Raw genomic sequence first — 7,393 nt, forward strand, 5'->3', positions numbered from 1 at the left:
AATGAAATTGTAGACCTAACAATTGACACCTAAGAAATACAAAAATTGTAAGAAAATATTATGAACATTTACATGACAACAAATTGGACAACCTGGATAAATGGATAAATTCCTTGAAGCATACAGTCTTTCTTTCAAAGATAAATCAGGAAGAATCAGATAATCTGAGTAGACAGTTTACACCTACTGAAATTGAAGCAGTAATAAAATGAACTCCCAACCATCAAATACTCTGGATCATATGGATTCACAGGTGAATTTTTCCAAACATAACAAAAACGAATACCTCTCCTTCTCAAATGATTTCATAAAATTCAAGATGTGGGCAGGTTCTTGAACTCATTTTACAAAGCCAACATTACTCTAATTCCAAAACCAGATAAAGACACTACAAGGAAAGAGAATTATACACCAATATCTCTGAGGAACATCAATGCTAAAATCATCAACAAACTATTAGCAAAGTAAATATAGCAATGCATCAAAAAGATCATACACCATGATCAAGTGGGATTGATTTCAGGAGTGCAAGGTTGGTACAACATTCACAAATTAAAAAAATGTGATTCTCCATATAAACAAAGTGAAGGTTCAAAATCACATGATCATATCAATACATGCAGAAAAAGCTTTTGATAAAACCCAACATACATTTGTGAACAAAACTCTCAACAAAGTGAGTACGAAGGGAACATAACTAAACATATAAAGGCCACATATGACAAACTCACTGCCGGCATCATATTCAACAGGAAAAAACTACAAGTGTTCCCCTTCAGATGGGGAATATAACAGGGATGTATCTCCCACAATGAGATACCACTTCACACCTGTCAGAATGGCCATCATTAATAAGTCAACTAAAAACAAGTGCTGGCAAGGTTGTGGAGAAAAGAGTACCCTAATACACTGTTAGTGGGAATGCAGACTAGTGCAGCCACTGTAGAAAACAGTACGGAATTTACTCAGAAAACTAAAAATGGAACTGCCTTTTGACGAGCAATCCCACTACTGGGTCTAGACCCTAAGAATCCTGAATCACCAATTCAAAAGACCCTCTGCACCCCAATGCTCATAGCAGTATTATTTACAGTAGCCAAGTGCTGGAAACAGCCTAAGGGCCCATCAGTAAATGAGTGGATGAAAAACTGTGGTACATTTACATGATGGAATACTACATAGCAGAAAGAAAGAAGGAGCTCCTACCCTTTGTGACAACATGGATGGAGCTGGGAAACATCATGCTAAGTGAGATAAGCCAGGCAGTTAAAGACAAATACCATATGGTCTCACCTATAAGTGAAACCTAATCAACAAAGCAAATGAGTGATATAGAACCAGAGATTTATAAATGAAGAAGAAACTGATAGTGACCAGAGTGAAGGGGGGAGGGGGAAATGGAGGGAAAGAGGGGAAGGGGCAAGAAAAGGAACACAAATAGACAACTCATGGGCATGGACAATGGCTGGGATTGACTGTGGGAGTTTGGAAAACAGGGTAGGGGTGAGCAATGGGCAAACAGGTAGGACAACTATAACTGAATGACATTACATAAAAAATAAAACATCTTTCTATTCTTATATCTATAGAAAAACCTGCATCAGAGCAAACTATGTGGTGAATGTCAGTTTCTCTTCACTTCAGTAACTAATCAGAACAAAGTGAATTACCGCACCCATCTTGTAGGATCAAGACTATTCTTGTTTGCTTTATATGATGTTTGAACAAAAAAAAATAATAATAATGAAAATGTGAGCAGAAATATGAAAAAGTACAGAATCCTGGGAGATGAAATCCTGACTCTGTTCAAGGACTCTCAGGTATTTTGCCCCTTTGCCTACCTTGCTAGGAACTGGCAACTCTTTATAAATATCAGGCAATGATGGAGATACAAACAGGTTCTTGGCTGAAAGGAATTTAGTTGTGGGTCCCTCCACTGTGAAGAAAGCATTTGTGTTATGACCCAGAGGACTTAAATTTCCCTCAGAGTCAGGAACCTTTAGACGCTTTGTTCCTGACTACAGGTCTCTGACATCTATTTTTAGACCATTCTGTTGAAAATATAATTGTAATTTGGTGATGGATGATTCTTTATCTAGTCTTTTGAAACACACCTAAGAGTTTGTGAAAGCTTCTAGCCAGTGTTAAGAACCAAAGAATATCTGTCTCAAATACTGGGCTCATTACATTGAATTTTAATCTTCCTGGTGTGCCTGTCCCTGAGGAAAGTAGAAACCTACCTTACTTGAGTAACTTTACAACCAAAACATAAAATGATCACCTCTTCAGGTTTAATGAACATTTTTGCTATTGTTTGTCTAAAGTCAATTAGGAAACACAGATCCCCATGGTTCCTTCTGTTCTAAAATCTCTGCAGCATTTGAATTTGGGTTGTTCATTTTTGTCTCACTGCCTGTTGGGTAAGTGGAAGCAGTCTAGCTTCCTCACCCAGGTTTCTGGGTATCTAAGGGAAGCAGTGTTCCCATAACCTGGAATGGGACTGATAAGTAATGTTCTCATAGCTTTGAGATTGGGTCCAATAAACTGTTCCCATAACATGAAGTGGGCTCACATTCACAGAATTGTGCCATGTTTTACAATTTTCTGGCTGGAAGCTAGCTTTGTTTGCCTCCAGTACTTAAGCAGGTAGGGACCCCCTGCTGGGGGCCATGACATTTGCCACACAAGGGGACAGGTGACTAGCAATATGCCACTCAGAGACATGCAGGGGGACACAGAGCCTGCAGCATGAGTGGATTTCCCTCTCTTGAATAAAGGCATGTCAAGCATCCCCACAGCTTCAGGAATATTCTTCTACCTGCCCAAATACCGTGAACCTGTCAGGCCTTGAATGGTCACAAGACACTGCCCTATTGCATGAACTTTAATAAAGTCTTACTTTTATTTCTAAATTGTTTGATGCATGCTTTTCTTTAACACAACCTCTCTGTGACTAACTAATCATGTCATCTGACTCATAGTGTCAAAATTTAACATATGTTTACATCTTTCCATTTTTTCCTTACCTGCTTAATTAAAAAAAAATGTTTGCAATTATCTTGCCTCTCTTCTGACTGGATGTTCAAAGCTGGAGATGACCAGACTTCCCAGATCCTCTGGGTCCCTAGGTTGCCTCAAAGGAAGCTTGGCTCAGAATCCATGAAACTGTGCCAGCATGAAAGGACATATTTCAATGCCCTAACCATCAACACTGTACTCATTCCACATCTTTTTCATGCACCTTCAAGAAACAAGATCACAGGGATTATAAAAGACATCCTATCATGAAACTCAACTACCAAGTAAACATGCAGGTCTCTGTTACATCAGCCACCCACAGGCCTGTACTGAATGAGCCTCTCTCAAGCCCTCTTTGATGTACAGCTCAGGGCAGACATCACTGTCCTCATTCTTTGTTGTTGTTTGTTGTTCTTGTTGTTGTTGTTGTTCTTTTTACAAATTCCACATGCCTGTCCTTAAAGAGCCTGCAACCAGAATTAGGAAATGGGAAATAAATATCTTTTCTGGTTCTATTCATTTTCTGGTCCCTGTGGCTCTGGTGTGTTGGACTGAGATCCTTGGGAACCTGTCCAGAGGTGGATTGTGTGTGAGCAGAGGAGAACACAGAGTAAAGTCATGGAGGAATGGGGTCTGCTCAGAGTCAGATGAGAAATTGTGAAGCCTGGGAGGTGAGAGGGAGTTTGGCATTGTATGTTTAAGGTGCCATGCAGAAAGGTTTGTTTGGAGACTCAGAATGAAGCTGAATAACATGAGTGAGGGTCTGACCTACCTGTTGCTTGAGGGACCACTCGAGCTTGCTGGGTGAAGTGGGAGTGTCTGTTTTCCACACTAGGATGCATATGAGGGTAAGACACAGGGAGGGGAGGAAGGATAATGTTTTGAAGACTCACATTAGTTTTCTGACATTAAGACAAGTGGAAGCACCAGCCAGCAGGGGTCATTAGACAGGGTATATGGGGCAGATAATGAGGTGGAGGAGAAGACAGAATTAAAATTGGTACTTTCCACAAGTTAAGGTATGGGCTCATGGGGAGCAGTCTTTCAATGGGCACAGTGTTTCATAAGAGTAATTACATTATTTTAGTACCAGGTAGACATGTTGGCTGCACAACATTGTGTTTAAATGGAATGCCACTGACTTTTTCACTTTTTATAATGTAAATTTTACCTCATATAATAATTATGCTGAATTAAAAAGCCACATTAAAAAGAGAACATACTACATGATTTTATTTATGCAAAATTTTAGAAAAAGCAAATGAATCTACCAAGAACAAAAGAAAAGGAGTAATTGTGGCCCTGGCTGGTGTAGCTCAGTGGATTGAGTGTGGGCTGCAAACCAAAGCATCGCAGGTTTGATTCCCAGTCAGGGCAGATGCCTGGGTTGCAGGCCACAGCCCCCAGCAACCACACATTGATGTTTCTCTCTCTCTTTCTCCCTCCCTTCCCTCTCTAAAAATAAATAAATGAAATTTAAAAAAAAAAGAAAAAAATAAGAAAAGGAGTAATTGCCTGAAAATTCTGGAAGTTGGGTGGGGAGAGGAAGGGATTACAAAAGCACGTGAAAAGCTTTGGGTGAAATGGAAACACATGGAGTTTGTGTGCATGCCAATACTCATCAGACTTTAAGCCTTGCATATGTGTGGGTTATTGTCTTTCACTTCTATATCAGTCGAGTTCTAATCTATGCTTAATATCATGAATTGCTTGTGTGGTCAGAAGGAGAGTGTATTGTTTTTCTGTTACTGCTGTTTCCAAGAGGGCAGACCCAGAAAGTGTACCCACAAAAGTTCAATAATGATAACTGTGGCAATTTTTTAGCACTGACTGCATACTGTGTACCTGAGGCATATTATCTCATTCAATCACAAACATGAGTCAGTAAAACTCATTGACTTCATTCAAATTTCCTACCTCCTGCCCTTTGCACATGCTGTGTCCTCTGCCTGGACTTCCATTCTTGCCCCTCATGAGCTCTAGGTGTGCATGGGCTCATTCTCTATCAGATGTTTCTCTTTAAAAAGTTTTTACTGATCCTAAATTTATCAAGGTCAGAATTCCAGTTATGTGAGGTCATAACACGTCAGATTTTACCCTTTTTACCATTATGATATTTGTAATTTTTTTACTCATTTATCAGAGAACACCAGCCCTGGCTTTACCATTTCCCTGAAACTCTTGTAATTACTGTCAGGATGGGTGGGGCAGGAAAAAAATTGCGGCTGAACTACAAACATGACACTGAACTACAAACATAGCGGCTGAACTATAACCCTGGAAAAGATGCCCAACTGACATCAGACCAGGGTGCAAGAGAATCACCAATGTTATATTGCCACTTTATTCAAAGGGGACCAATTCCCAGCTCCCACGAAGAGAGCCAACCAAGATAAAACCCCACCATATTCCCTGCTGGGGCGTGACTTCCCTGGCCCCACCTTATGGACCAGAGAACCTTGCCCAGGTGCGCAAACTCCAATAAAGCTCTATACTGCCTAACTTTGTGGCTGATTAGCATTTATTCTTTGGCAGAGCCTAAGAAAACCTTTCAATTACTAGAAATAAAACAGGCAAAATCTCAGTCCTCATAGACATGCCATGCCATTGGGGGAGTCACACAATAATCCAAACAACAGTGACAACAATAATGTATGATAGTATGTTACAATAAAGTCAGTCATACTTGGGAGGATTTTCTTTGTTCAATTCAAATATGTTGGCTCAGCCCAGGTATGTGAACCTAACAGAATACTACACAGCAGAAAGAAAGAAAGAGCTCCTGCCTTCATAACAGCATGGAGAAAACTGGAGAGCATTAAGCTAAGTGAAATAAGCCAGGCAGTAAAAGACAAATAGCATATGATCTCACCTATAAGTGGAACCTAACCAACAAAACAAACAAGCAAGAAAAATATAACCAGAGTCATGGAAATAAAGAACAAACTTACAGTAACCAGAGCAGAGGGGATAGAGTGATAATGGGGAAAAATAGGGGAAGGGCCATCAAGAAACATGAATAAAGGATACATGGACAAAGCCAAAGGGGGTAAGTTCAAAGGTGAGAGGCAGGCATGGGTGGGGCAGGGGGCTGTGGTGGGGTGAAAATGGAGACAGCTACTTGAACAACAATAATGACCCCCATGAAAAAAATAGAAGATGAGAATAGATGAAGTCAGAAATGAAGAATCGATCAGTCAGAACTTTGACTTTACTCTGAGTGAAGAGGGGAGCCACTGGAAAGTTGAAAGACAAAAAAGAGATTTGAGCAATCTGTCTTTATTAAAGAAACCAAGCTTTTGTCATCCTGCCCATTTGATTTTTGGGTATTAATTTTAAGCTATTTATTAGGAAATAAAATGCAGAAAAAAGCCATTGACCCTCCCTACATTCCTGCCAAGGGATTTGAACAGGAAATAAACTTCAGGAGAATTCACTTTATGCTAATTGACTATGTGTGGTACATGAGAGGGCTTTGGGAAGGCACCTGTTGTCTAAATACCCACTGTGTCCCACTGATTCTGAGTTGCCCAGAAAATTCTCTTTCCATATAGGCGATAGGGGACTGAAGACTTGGAAAATTTTAGCTTAAGGTAAAAAGTTTTAAGTCTAGCAAGTAATGTGTATGTTAAAGCTTTTATTTTAGAAAGTACAGATAAGGGCCATCCTGGCTTTTAGGAAAACAGTTGGCCCCCTGGGGCACTGATCCAAGATTACCACCTGGGGACATCTGAACCTTTGTTCCAGGGAGTGCAGAGGACCACCCTCCCCTAAGAACAGCTAACTGCACAGAACAGGAATGCTACATCTTTGCTCACCTAATCCTCTCTGAATTTCAAAGCCCTCACCACACTTTGTTTATCCACCCACCCCCACCTTATAAAAGGTCTGGCCTGGAAAGAAAAGACAAGATGGTTTGTTAGGGTATGAACCCGCCTTCTTCTCAGATCACTGGCCATGTGAATAAAGCGCCCATAAAAGATTCAATCACTGTCATTGCTTATTGAATTTGGTAGTGACAGGCAGCCCGAATGCCAGTGTCTTTTCCAGTTTTGTAGGGCCTGCTCTTCTCAATTACCTGTAAAGCACTCTCTGACTTCTGAAATATAAGACCCTACTTTCCCTTTTTTCTCCTTTTTCAAAAATTTTTTATGTACCCAATGTTGCCTTACAGTCATAGCAATGTTTATGCTTGTGTGAATTATCCATGATCACATGTTAAAAACTATTTCTTTCTGCTAATCTGTGTTTGTTATTTTGATGGTTAGGCAAGCCAAAAATATTTGGAAGGTGGGAGGGACAATATTATTATATTTTACCCTTCAAATTATCCAGGATTTGTGAGGCTGCTGGGTTGCAAGCAGGGAGCTCAGGA

Source organism: Phyllostomus hastatus, unplaced genomic scaffold (genome assembly GCF_019186645.2).
Source record: "Phyllostomus hastatus isolate PE091 unplaced genomic scaffold, TTU_PhHast_1.1 phas_contig_1507, whole genome shotgun sequence".
Lineage (NCBI taxonomy): Eukaryota > Metazoa > Chordata > Mammalia > Chiroptera > Phyllostomidae > Phyllostomus > Phyllostomus hastatus.